Raw genomic sequence first — 14,479 nt, forward strand, 5'->3', positions numbered from 1 at the left:
CAAGAAGGGCCTTCTATGCCGTCAAAAGGACCATTAAACTCTACATCTGAATTAGGATCTGGCTAAAAACTCATTGCCCTCTATGGTTGTGAGGTCTGGGGTCCACTCACCAACAAAGAATTTACACCAAAAAAAAAAAATGGGACAAACACACAATTGAGACTATTTTTGAAGAATTCTGCATGCACTTTGTGTACAACGCAAAACCACAAACAATGCACACAGAGCAGAAATAGGACTATTCCCGCTAGTTATGAAAATCCAGAAAAGAGCTGTTAAATTCAACAATGACTTAAAGAGGGTGATGCACACACATTCCACCAGAAAGCCCAAACCTACAGAGATTAACCTAGAGAACAGTACCATCAGCCAGCTGGTTCTGTTCAAAAACACAGACCCCACAGAGCCCCAGGACACCAACAAAAAGATAACTATTTGACACGCTGGAAAGAATCAACCTCAAAAATGAGAAAATTGGAATGTTATCTGGCCCTAAACAGAATAACATTTTAGTCATTTAGCAGAAGCTCTTATCCACAGCGACTTACAGTTAGTGCATTCATCTTAAGATAGCTAGGTGGGACAACCACATAATATCACAGTCATAGTAAGTACATTTTGCTCAAAGTAGCCATCCGCAAGGTCAGAGCTAGTAGGGGAAAAAAAGGTGCAAGTGTTGGCTTTTTTCCCCCCTTACAACTGACTGACCAAAAATTAAGAAAGTCCTTATGTACAGACTCAGTGAGCATAGCCTTGCAACACTGCTGCACCACAGAGCATCTTGACTGGCTGCATCACAGCTTGGTATGGTAACTGCTTGGCATCAGACCCCAAGGCCCTACAGAGGGTAGTGCGTACACAGCCCAGTACATCACTGGGGCCAACTTCCTGCCATCCAGGACCTCTATTGCATGCGGTGTAAGAGGAAGGCCGTAAAAATTGTCAAAGACTCCAGCCACCAAAGTCATAGACTGCTCTCTCTGCTACCGCACGGCAAGCGGTACGGATACACCAAGTCTGGAACCAACAGGACCCTGAAAAACATTTACCCACAAGCCATAAGACTTCTAAATAGGTTAAATAGTTAACCGGACTATATGGATTGACCCTTTTTGCAAAAACTCGACTCATCACATACGCTGCTGCTACTGTTTATTGTCCATCAGTTGCCAAGTCGGTTTATTCTAAATTTGACTAAATAAAAACATCTCAATCTACACACAATACCCCATAATGACAAAGCAAAAAACAGGTTGACATTTTTGCAAATGTATTGAAAATAAAACTGAAGTATCACATTTAGATAAGTACTTAGACCCTTTACTCAGTACTTCGTTGAAGCACCTTTGGCAGCGATTATAGACTCGAGTCTTCTAGGGTGACGCTACAGCTTGGTACGTGTGCTTAAGGGTCGTTGTTCTGTTGGAAGGTGATCCTTCACCCCAGTCTCAAGTCCTGAGCAGGTTTTCATCAAGGATCTCTGAACTTTGCTTCATTCGTCTTTCCCTCGATCCTGACTAGTCTCTCAGACCCTGGCGCTGAAATACAGCATGATGCTGCCACCGCCATGCTTCACCGTAGGGATGGTGACAAGTATCCTCCAGGCATGACGCTTGGCATTCAAGTTCAAATTTGGTTTCATCAGACCAGAGAATCTTGTTGCTCATGGTCTGAGAGTCTTTAGGTTCCTTTTGGCAAACTCCAAGCGTGCCTTTTACTGAGGATTGGCATCCGTCTGGCCACTACCATTAAGGCCTGATTGGTGGAGCGCTGCAGAGATGGGAGAATCTTCCAGAAGGACAACCATCTCCACAGAGAAACTTTGGAGCTCTGTCAGTGACCATCGGGTTTCTTGGTCACCTCCCTGACCAAGGCCCTTCTCCCTTGATTTTGTTTATTTATTTTTTAAATAACTTGGCAAGTCAGTTAAAATTCTTATTTACTATGACGACCTACCCCAGCCAAACCCGGACGACGCTGGGCCAATTGTGCGCCGCCCTATGGGACTCCTAATCACAGACGGATGCGATACAGCCTGGATTTGAACCAGGGACTGTTGCACTGAGACACAGTGCCTTAGACCGCTGCGCCACCCGGGAGCCCGATTGCTCAGTTTGGCCCTGCGACCAGCTCTTGGAAGAGTCTAAGTGGTTCCAAACTACTTCCATTTAAGAATGATGGAGGCCACTGTGTTCTTGGAGAGCTTCAATGCTGCAGAAATGTCAGATCTGTGCCTCGACACAAACCTGTCCCGGAGCTCTACGGACAATTCCTTCAACCTCATGGCTTGTTTTTTGCTCTGACATGCACTGTCAACTGTGGGACATTATATAGACAGGTGTGTGCCTTTCCAAATCATGCCAAATCAATTGAATTTACCACAGGTGGACTCCAATCAAATTGTAGAAACATCAAGGATGATCAATGGAAACAGGATACACCTGAGCTCAATTTCGAATCTCACAGCAAAGTGTCTGAATACTTAAATTCTTATTTTTAATACCTTTGCAAAAATGTCTAAAAACCTGTTTTCCCTGTCATTATGTGGTATTGTGTTGAGATGTTATTTATTTAATCAATTTTATAACAAGGCTGTAACGTAACAAAATGTGGATAAAGTCAAGGGGTCTGAAAACTTTCCGAATGCACTGTAGGTGCCAAGAGGCATACAAAATCCAAGGCCAGGTATTCGTGTGGGTTTGAAAGTTAAAAAGTATTGGCTTACACCTTCATCAGGGTGTCCTTTTGCTTTCCATATATTACTGTGTGTTTTATTAAATTCTGTTGGCGGGTGAGCCCATAGTACTTTTAAATAGAGCTGGGACGATAAAGCGAAAATTACAGACACTGCCCTCTTACCCAAGCAATTTTGCTTACATCGGTCATGTCGGTGATTAGGCGACAAGGTTCCCACAGATTTTTTTGGTTCTAAAACCAATAGTTGGTCAACAATAGTGTGCATAAACATGCTTCCTGCCATGAAGGTATCTGCCCTGTCTCGCTGCTGGCTCTCACTCCCGCTCCCTCCCCTTTGCACATGGAGAAAAGGGAGAGAAATTCTGATTAGTGGAAGCATACGGACAGTTGAGCAACATTTCAAAAGTATAATTGCGAGGAAGACAGTTTTTTAAAACTACCATTAGTTTAAAAAAGAAAGAGGAGTCCGAGTTATGTGAATAATGTTTTTTTCCCCTCAATTGTTAATAGAGGAAATACCACCACTTTACAAACGGAGTATGTAATTGAGATGCGGAATGGAGCGGAGTGTGCCATTTGCGGTGAATAGGCCTACTTCTAGTGTCTACAAATGGAAAGTTTGTCAAATTGCATGGCATCTCGCAACAATATCACATTTAGAGTTCGCAACCTGGCTTAAGGTGTTTTGAGTTCCCACTTCCTCAGGTGGTAAATCTAGCATATAGCCCAGTCCAGGGTTGTCCAACTGGTGAGCTCATATTTTACTTTATTTCATTATTTTATGTTTATTTTACACAACATTTTCACCAAACAGAAAACATCTTACAAGGTAAGCTTCCATTTGGTCTGTGTTTGAGCTATAGCTACATGGGGGTATGAAATAAAACCTTAGGTTGGTAGGAACAAATCTGGCCTATTGCCAATGGTATCTGATGACGTATGACAATGGCAACATCGAATGTCCAACGAGTGACGATATCTATGCGCATAAAAATATGATGAAAACACTTGGATATGCCCTGTATGTCCCCCAACACCACCACAATGTTTGAGAAAGGTTGTGGTAAAACTTTAGTTTTTATAGGGAACAATAACTTGGGCACATCCAGTGTGCAATTACAACATTCAGACACTTTGGAGAAGTTATATGGACACTTGAATGTACCCTGGGATATCCCATAACACCACCACAATGTTTGAGTGAGGTTGATATGGTAGAATTGTGTTTTTATACTGAACTAATAGCATTTAGGGATTGCAAATATGTAATAGCACTGGCATTATCTAATTTACAGACATATGCCACTTTGGAGAGGTTTAGGGATACTTGGAAACATCGTGACCACACCTGACACCCCTTCCTGAAACATCTGCCCATTTCTAGTTGTTAGGTCTATCAAGCCCATTTTTTCCTGATATTGTTCACGTTGTGGAAGCCATCTGATGGGTTTCCAGCTCTGGGCATCAATAATACACTTGCCACTTGGGCTCCCGAGTGCCGCAGCAGTCTAAAGCACTGCATCTTATTGATGCCCAGAGCTGGAAACCCATCAGATGGCTTCCACAACGTGAACAATATCAGGAAAAAATGGGCTTGATAGACCTAACAACTAGAAATGGGCAGTTAGTCGAGGTAATATGTACATGTAAGTAGAGTTAAAGTGACTATCCATAGATAATAAACAGAGAATAGCAGCGGTGTAAAAGAGGGGGGGCAACGCAAATAGTCTGGGTAGCCATTTGATTAGCTTGGTAAGGAGTCTTATGGCTTGGAGGTAGAAGCTGTTGAGAAGCCTTTTGGACCTAGACTTGGCGTTCCGGTACCGCTTGCTGTGCGGTAGCAGAGAGGACAGCCTGGGGGCGTGCTCAGTCCTCCTTTTCCTGTAGTTCACAATTATCTATGTAACTCCCATCTATCTTCAGATCATTTCCCATTAATCTCCCAGACGTCTTCTTTCCAAAAAAATAAAAAAAGTTTTGGCATGTCAGAATCATGTAATTACACATGTAATGTAATTACACAGCAGTTCCTTTTGGTTATGTCTATTTAGGCGGAAATCTAAATGCAAAGTACCCAATGCATATGGGTCCAGTAAGTTTAGAAAATTTCCAGTAAATTAAAATGCTGCCGGTCAAATGTCCCGCACCACATTTTCCTAACGGAAACTATTGCTGTCAATTTTCAGTCACACATTATTTATAATTATGTTCCGGCCCCCCGACCATCTACGCAGCTGAATCTAGTTGATGATCCCTGGCCTAGGCCAATACACACACAAAAATCATGCCGGCAATTTCATCTCTAAAGAACCAAATTGAGATAGGATTATTCTGGATCCTATTTTGTCATGTTGCACATAAAAATATCCATCACACATTCCCTGGACATGTTAGATGAAATAGCTAACGTTTCATGTCTTACTTGGCACTGGAAAACTCAAGTCTAGAGTCATCCTGCTAATGGAAAGTAAATGTGCATAATTGTATTTTTTTTGTTATTATTATTGTTCCATTTATCATGAGAGCAAAACGGGTCAATTTATTGCGATAAGACTTTCTGTCCACAGCGCCCAGCTCTACTTTCACATCACGTCAGTCAGGTAACGCTGGAGCTGAAGGTAGTAGAAGTAGGCCTACGTGAACACTGCATGCTTTTTTAAATACATTTTTATTTCACCTTTATTTAACCAGTTAGGCCAGTTGAGAACAAGTTCTTATTTACAACTGAGACATGGCTACTGCCATGTGTGACAAAGAATACGGCAGTGTACAACAGCGTGTAAAGATATATTTTTGTAAAGAATATAAATTTGCCAGCACTGCACCTGCAATTGTTACATATGCGAGGTTCAGAACAGGCAGAAAATTGGCTGGTGTATGCCGTCTCGTATTCCCACCCCTGCCTCTCTCTCGCTTCCTCCTTCATATTCCCACCTTCTGCCTCTTGATTCCTCTAAGTCACATTTTCACTCTTCTCGCTTCCTCCCCCTCACCCTCTCCCTTGCTTGTGTTAATTAGTGACAGTACAGGAGGAGTGTTGACCCTCATTTTGGGAGCTCTGCTCCCAACTTTACAGGCCCACACGTCCTTCTAAGCACCATGGCTGATAGGAGCAGGAACAGACAGACACGTGTTCTCTCTCAAATGACACCCCATTCATTCAGCCACACAGTACTGTTACTACACTAGCAGAGCCAGTATCAATTAGAGGTCGACCGATTATGATTTTTCAACGCCGATACTGATACCGATTATTGGAGGACCAAAAAAGCCGATACCGATTAAATCGGCAGATTTAAAAATAAAAAATTAATAAAAAATGTATTTGTAATTTGTAAAGTGGTTGTTCCACTGGATATCATAAGGTGAATGCACCAATTTGTAAGTCGCTCTGGATAAGAGCGTCTGCTAAATGACTTAAATGTAAATGTAAATGTAATAATGACAATTACAACAATACTGAATGAACACTTATTTTAACTTAATATAATACATCAATAAAATCAATTTAGCCTCAAATAATGAAACATGTTCAATTTGGTTTAAATAATGCAAAAACAAAGTGTTGGAGAAGAAAGTAAAAGTGCAATATGTGCCATGTAAAAAAGCTAACGTTTAAGTTCCTTGCTCAGAACATGAGAACATATGAAAGCTGGTGGTTCCTTTTAACATGAGTCTTTAATATTGCCAGGTAAGAAGTTTTAGGATGTAGTTATTATAGGAATTATAGGACTATTTCTCTCTATACGATTTGTATTTCATATACCTTTGACTATTGGATGTTCTTATAGGCACTTTAGTATTGCCAGTGTAACAGTATAGCTTCCGTCCCTCTCCTCGCTCCTACCTGGGCTCGAACCAGGAACACATCGACAACAGCTACCCTCGAAGCAGCGTTACCCATGCAGAGCAAGGGGAACAACTACTCCAAGTCTCAGAGCGAGTGACGTTTGAAACGCTATTAGCGCGCACCCCGCTAACTAGCTAGCCATTTCACATCGGTTACACCAGCCTAATCTCAGGAGTTGATAGGCTTGAAGTCATAAACAGCGCAATAGCTGCTGGCAAACGCATGAAAGTGCTGTTTGAATGAATGCTTACGAGCCTGCTGCTGCCTACCGTCGCTCAGTCAGACTGCTCTATCAAATCATAGACTTAATTATAAAATAATGACACACAGAAATACAAGCCTTAGGTCATTTATATGGTCAAATCCGGAAACTCATCTCGAAAACAAAACGTTTATTCTTTCAGTGAAATACGGAACCGTTCCGTATTTTATCTAACGGATGGCATCTCTAAGTCTAAATATTTACAAAATAAAAAAAATGTATATATATTTTTTTTATTAAAATCGGCAAATCAGTGTCCAAAAATACCGATTACCGATTGTTAAGAAAACTTGAAATCGGCCCTAATAAAAATCGGCCAATCCGATTAATCGGATCGACCTCTAGTATCAATGCCAGTACACTGCTCCATTACGTACCATCCAGCTAGGTAACTGGGCCTGTGCAGTTGCTGTTCATTAAAGTGGAACTGACAGCGTTTTAGCAACATGAAATCTTATTCCAATCCGCAGGAAGAATATTACACTTTTTAAAAAACATTCTGACAAGCAAGCACTTAGATATGGTCATTTTCATGTTTTCATAAGTTAATAGAATGTTTGGGAATAATGTATAGTAAGGCATTTGTCAAAATTCTACAGCGGTCGTGCGTTTGGACAATTAATACAGAAGTAAATAAAACCTAATAAAAACGTTGGTCATTACTAGGACCGGAATCTACGCAGACCGGTGCGCCATAGCCAATCAGAGCTACAGTAGGCCTATATGCAAATAAGCTCTATGCCACACGGGCCTGCCATCATTCACTTTGAACTGGACTTAGTGTTTTCAGTTAAGTACCAACAGTGCAAATTTAGATTAGAATGCATTCGCCAAAAGCCACAAAATACACCTGAATGGATTTTTGCAAATATGTCACTCAACCCCTGCTCCAATGACATGACATCCTCCAGTAGCTAGCTAATAGTTATATAAATATATACGCTAGCCCAGGGGTGTCAAATTTAAATCAGCTCACGGCCATATAAAAACAAAAAAAGCGCAGCCCAGACATAGCCCATTTGTTTTTACAAAAAAACATTCAATTGTGACCCAAAATGGCCATTGTTGTATTAGGAAAAAGTACAGTCCTTTATAGAAAATGTCCACTTATGTACAAAGGACGCTGTATAGCATTTTAAGATATTAAAACAAAAGATAAATAATTTATCCAGCCTTTGCTGCTATGCTTGCAGATGTGCATAATATGCTGAGACCCTAATCAAAAAGTATTTTATAACTCCAAATAACAAAAACTTAGCTATAGGTTTGTTGTAACACTTAAACTTAAAACATGTTTATTTTTTATTTTTTGCACTACATGGATCCCCGCTGCGGTTGAATGCAGCATTGCTGTATGGTGCACCAGTCTAGGCTACTGTTCAAATATTGCTGTAACAGGCCGAACAAGTTTGCATGGTGTTTTGTTGCAGGTTGTGTTTTGGTTATTCATTGTCAAGCTTTAAAACCGAAGCTGTACTGCAACATTTTAGAAGCCTAGCTTGGACTAAACAGGACACACGAAAGCAACGCAATTGAAGTTTAATCCTCCAATGAGAGCACATCAGGCTGAATATTCATAATGTAGATGACTCAACGGTTTATACTTGCTTGTGTCCTATTCGGCCCACGGACCTTGTGTTGGACACGTGCGCTAGCCTATTAGCCACATTATGACTGGCTTGTAATTATTGCCCTTGCTAGTTTGATTGTATTGGCATTCCCAGCCTCAGTTACAGTCGTCCGTTTTTGTTCAAAATATTGAGTCATTGAAACTGAAGTGCATACCGAATGGGTGGAGGCAGAAAACAATGTACCAGGCCAGCTATCAAGAAATATATCGGTGAATTATATTAATCATGCACTAGACTGCATCCATCTAGTCTGCCAACAATGACTGGAATTTGTCAAATAGAACCCATTTCTAAAGCCTTTTATAAAGTTGGTTTTTAAGCATAAACTGGACATGTTATATTTGACTGTTCTATATCTGCAACGCTATCAGTTCCACTTTAAACACCTAGCTACTACACTGTGGTTAAAAAGTTTACCCAGCCAGCAGCAGCACTAACAAAGAAACTGCTGTTACTCCCCTACACAGAGCAGGTCTGCAGGCAGTAGCGCTAAAGCCTCACAGAAAACAAATGGATATTGACATGGATGAACAGTAAAAATAAAAATAAAACTCTAAACCTAAATGAAACTGTTAACCTACCTTGGGGCTGTGACTGTGCTGTGGGGATAGCTACATGACAGTGAGAAATACAGATGAATTGTGTAATAGTTGCTCATCATTGGTGAGTAAGAGAAGAAATGCCATTCTATGATTCCACTCCATTCTTGTGCAAAGGAAGTTGGTATAGGCCTACTACTACTGTCGCCTTGTAACAGTCAGTCCAACTGAGCTGTATGAACAAAATAAGACTATACTAGGCTGGACAATAGAACGAGTCAAAATTCACCCAAGGCTGAAAAATGGCAAAAGAACGTTGGATGAGCTGGAACACTAGCTGGCCATGGCAAATGAATTGAATCAAATGTTCGCAGAGCCTCTTCTGACTGGATTGATGCTTAGAATTCCATTTCAACGAAATGGCACCATTTTTATTTTTTTCACCACTTCAATCTGTTCTTAGGACAAAACTGAAAAATAACTTGTGTATAAAGTAAACAGCCACACCTCGATGGTGCCAAGTGTGCTTATGTCAGCATAACGAGGAAGTAGGAAAGAAAATGGCAACTTCAGACTATTTCTGGTCTAGCGATCCATGACAGCAGAGTACACTGCCCAACCTTACGTAATTAGAGATTATACTGATTATTAAAATGGTGTCCGACTTGAAAAAAAATCTAAATATACACATTGCGAGATATTTGGCGAAATATACGAGCATGCCTCTCCATAAGAAAACAATGGGGGGAGCTCAGCGTTTCAAAGGCAAAAGGTATATCGGGGCTAGCGTTTGATGACAACGGAGTACGCTGCCCAGCCTTACATAATAAGATAATAAGATTCTCATGGTTGCGAGATATTTGGGGAAATAAGACAGACATACCTATATTTCCCAAGTAGGAAACAATGGGACGACCTCAGAGTTCCATGGGTCATTTTTTGTTGTTGACGTTTTAACTACCAGCAATTGGTTAAGCATGGGCAGGTCTCACTGCCAACAATAGCAAAGCAGGCATTGTGACCTAGAACAATAAGCTGGGAACAGAACATTCGGAAAGTGAGTTGGTACCACGGTGCTCAATAGAACTAATAGGAGCTGGCAGGGTGAAAAATGCCCTAAAATAAGGCCTGTTTTTTCGTGATTACTTCAAAACTACAGCAAGCAGCTGGGACATACGGTAATATTATCAAACTGGGCTCCACAGCAGATGTAATAAACTCGTTTTTATCTATTGTTAAAAATGTTGTGTTCAGCCTACACTGAGTGTAGAAAACATGAGGAACACCCTCCTAATATTGAGTTTCACCGCCTCCTTTTTCCTTCAATTCGTCGGGGCATGGACTCTACAAGGTATCGAAAGCATTCCACAGGGATGCTGCCCCATGTTGACTCCAATGCTTCTTACAGTTGTGTCAAGTTGACTGGATGTCCTTCGGGTGGTAGACCATTCTTGATACACATGGGAAAAACCCAGCAGCGTTGCTGTTCTTGACACCTGACCCCCCCCCCCCTCCTTTCAACTACACTGAAGCGACTTTAAAAAAAAAAGTGACATCAGTAAGGGATCATAGCTTTCACCTGGTCAGTCGACCATGGCTCCCGAGTGGCGCAGCGGTCTAAGGCACTGCATTTCAGTGCAAGAGGCGTCACTGCAGTCCCTGGTTCGAATCCAGGCTGCATCACATCCGGCAGTGAGCCCCATATGGAGGCGCACAATTGGCCCAGTGTTGGCCGGGTTTGGCCGGGGTAGGCCGTCATTGTAAATAAGAATTTGTTCCCAACTGCCTTGCCTAGTTAAATAATGGTTACACATGGAAAGAGTAAGTGTTCCTAATGTTTTGTACACTCAGTGTACATGTGAGTGGTATAATATTCAGACACTCTTGGAGAAGGACATTGAGAGAATGTCTTTTCCTTTATAGTTTCTGAGCAGTGTTTCTGCATTAGCCTTCATAGGGGTACTTCATTAGTTACGTATGAGAAAAGTCATTACCCATGTTACAGAAAATGAACAAAGGTAACTAGGGTGAATGGAATTCTGCCCCTTCCCCTTGTCGCCACTACCCTCTAAAACCCCAGCGGCAGCCCCATCTGCTGCTAAGCAGGTAGGTCATTGGTCACTGATGAGCACCCAAGCAGGGAGAGTGTTGATCAGTGTGCCCCTCTCCCCAGGCAGCACACCTAGGAACATCCATCTCTCTGTCACCACTGGAGGCATGTACCCTCAATCTCCATTGCAGCTATAAACACTCAGCTACTGTAAATCTCAATTTCCCTACTCAGGATCCGAGTGTTTCATTAACTCTGTCAGTGATTTCAATTTTAGAACCATGTTTTGGCGTGATTATATGTCTGATTTCAAGTAACTAGCAGCAGGCTTAACGAAACATTCAATCATATAGCCTACTTCGGGTAGAAACCCAAATAAAAGTATGTAGATAGAAAGATGCGTGGGTGTCATGTATCCTAGAATGGAGTTTAATAAAAACTACAGCTGCATATCCATATTAGCCGAGACAGCATTGCACACACATTACATACGCTAACGTTCAAAAGTTTGGGGTCACTGAGAAATTCCCTTGTTTTTTGTCCAATAAAATAACATCAAATTGATCAGAAATACAGTGTGGACATTGTTAATGTTAGAAATGACTATTGTAGATGGAAACAGATTTTTTTATGGAATATCTACATAGGCGTACAGAGCCCCATTATCAGAAACCATCACTCCGGTGTTCCAATGGCACGTTGTGTTAGCTAATCCAAGTTTATTATTTTTAAAAGGCTAATTGATCATTATAAACCCACTCCAATCAGTGTAGATGAAGGGGAGGAGACATGTTAAATAATTATTATTACATGGATTGTGTGTGCCAACTCAATACAAGGAAGGTGTTCCTAATGTTTGGTATACTCTGTCTACATGAATGTCATTCTCTTTATGGTGATGTATCCTAAATAGGTACACAAAAGGTAGAAATATGCGATATCCTCCTTTGCATATTGGAATATTTTCTACACACTGGCTTTTATTTTAATGAGCTCTGCCAAAAAGTGTTAAACTAATTAAAACATTTTATATTTGAGACTCTTTAAAGTAGCCACCCTTTTCCCTGATGATAGCTTGTTGACAGCTTTCTTGGCATTCTCTCAACCAGCTTCATGATGTAGTCACCTGGAATGCAATTCAATTAACAGGTGTGCCTTCTTAAAAGTTCAGTTATGTAATTTCTTTCCTTCTTATTGCGTTTGAGCCAATCAGTTGTGTTGTGACAAGGTAGGGGTGGTATACAGAAGATAGCCCTATTTGGTAAAAGACCCAAATCCATATAATGGCAAGAACAGCTCAAATAAGAAAAGAGAAACGACAGTACATCATTATTTTAAGAAATGAAGTTCAGTCAATCCAGAAAATGTCAATAACTTTTTTGGGAATGAGGTGCTCTCCCTCTACTGTGTGTGCATCTTGCTAGCCATCACTTAAATGGCGAGGGGCTGAAACTCATTGGCTGGAACTCAAATTGCAAGGGAGCTAGCCCACATGGGGGAAAATGCAGGATAAAATGTCACATTCAAACAAGGGATTTTGTGGCTAATTGCTTATGCATGTATGAAGTCCACATTGACACATCCAGCCCTAGGCATGAGGTTTAAAGAAAAAACGTCCTAGTCGCCAAAGTTCAGGAACGTGTTTTTAACCCTTTACACTTGTGGGAATTGGCCTATATGGATAGGGCTAAATTGAAATGTTTACTACATTAGAAATATGAAAATAATGGTAGTAATAGAAAGCGAACAGTTTGGAGATTATGGGAAAATTATTAGCACAAAGTTGAGGTCACAACAGCTCAAGACTGAATCCAAACATTACACTTGATTTTATGTGCATTTTACATTTACGGTACTTCGTGCCGCATTTGTTGATAACAAAATCTGAAAATAATCGGAATACATTCAGTGACATAAGAATATTCCTGGAAAACGCTTGGTAGGTGCACCATAAAACAAAATTATCAAGGGTTTGTGTGAGAGGACTAACTGGTGTCTCAAAGTGGCCACACGCCTCTCCAAATTGTGCTCAGTTCCTAAGTAATTTCCATGCACTTCAATAATACTGACCAAAACTATAAATTCAACATATAAACTGTTGGTCCCATGTTTCATGAGATATAATAAAAGAGCCCAGAAATGTTCCATACGCACAAAAAGCTTATTTCTCTCAAATGCTGTGCACAAATTTGTTTACATCCCTGTTAGTGAGCATTACTCAATTGCCAAGATAATCCATCCACCTGACAGGTATGGCATATCAAGAAGCTGATTAAACGGCACGATCATTACACAGGTACACCTTGTGCTGGGGACAATAAAAGGCCACTAAAATGTGCAGTTGTCACAACAATGTCAGAGATGTTTCAAGTTGAGGGAGCGTGCAGTTGGCATGCTTGACTGCAAGAATGTCCACCAGAGCAATTCTCTGGCAACAGTACGTTCATTTCTCTATTATAAGCCACCTCCAATGTTGTTTTAGAGAATTTGTCAGTACGTCCAACCGGCCTCACAACCACAGACCATGTGTAACCACACCACCCCAGGACATCCACATCCGACTTCTTCACCTGTGGGATTGTCTGAGACCAGCCACCGGACAGCTGTAAAACATTTTGACCAATCAATGCAAATGTTCTTCACAATAGACAAACATAGGCTCATTCCGTTAAAACAACCCAGGGTATGATGCCATGTCCAATTGTGCAACAAACATAGTGATTAAACTATGACACGGTATATGGCATGAGTTTTGTGATATGGAAATGTGAAGTGCACATTTGGACGGGTGTTTGGCTTGCTTGTATGATATCAAAGCTGTATTATTTAAAATCCTCAATGTCTCATCTTCCAGAATACATAGAGTCCTCTTAAATTTACAGCATTTCCCTCACTCAGACAAAAAAAAAATTGATGGGGGTAACTTCTTGTCGAGTAAGGTGCTCAAGTTCAGAACGGCTGTCAGTCAAAACCAACACAGCACTATGAATCGCAGAGTCTGAGCTGTGACGTCATTTATGGCATGTTACTGTACAGTCACTGCGTTCCAATTTAGGCACTTATTAGTGTCCAAATCTGCCATTTTCAACCCTTATACAGGTAAAAGTTTTATAGGGTAAAATATAATAATAATCTACTTCACTAGTTAAAAGATCATATTTGGCCAACCCCATGCTTTAGCCTATTTAGTTATTTATTTATAGCCACTGTGCTGCATTAGTTGGGCTACAGGTGATAATGCTTATTGGTAATAGCATACCTAATAATATACCCCCCCACACACACACACAAATATGGTCCCAAAAAAATGTACTTGTATTTTTCCATATATAGACACAACCTATGCGTTTTAATAAAATCAACTATATGCTTGTCCGCTGCTGTTTGATGAAATAAAACCAATGACTCAAGAGGAAGCCAAAGATCTAGATAGCTAGAAGAAAAAAACCT

General features: G+C 40.8%; 1 protein-coding gene across 1 annotated transcript in view; it reads right to left on the reverse strand.

Annotated features, from left to right (window-relative positions):
• The window catches only part of prkci (protein kinase C, iota), a 57,591-nt gene that overhangs the window by 38,784 nt on the left and 4,328 nt on the right, over positions 1-14,479 (reverse strand). The window lies entirely within an intron of this gene.

The sequence above is a fragment of the Salvelinus alpinus genome, chromosome 30 (assembly GCF_045679555.1).
Source record: "Salvelinus alpinus chromosome 30, SLU_Salpinus.1, whole genome shotgun sequence".
NCBI lineage: Eukaryota > Metazoa > Chordata > Actinopteri > Salmoniformes > Salmonidae > Salvelinus > Salvelinus alpinus.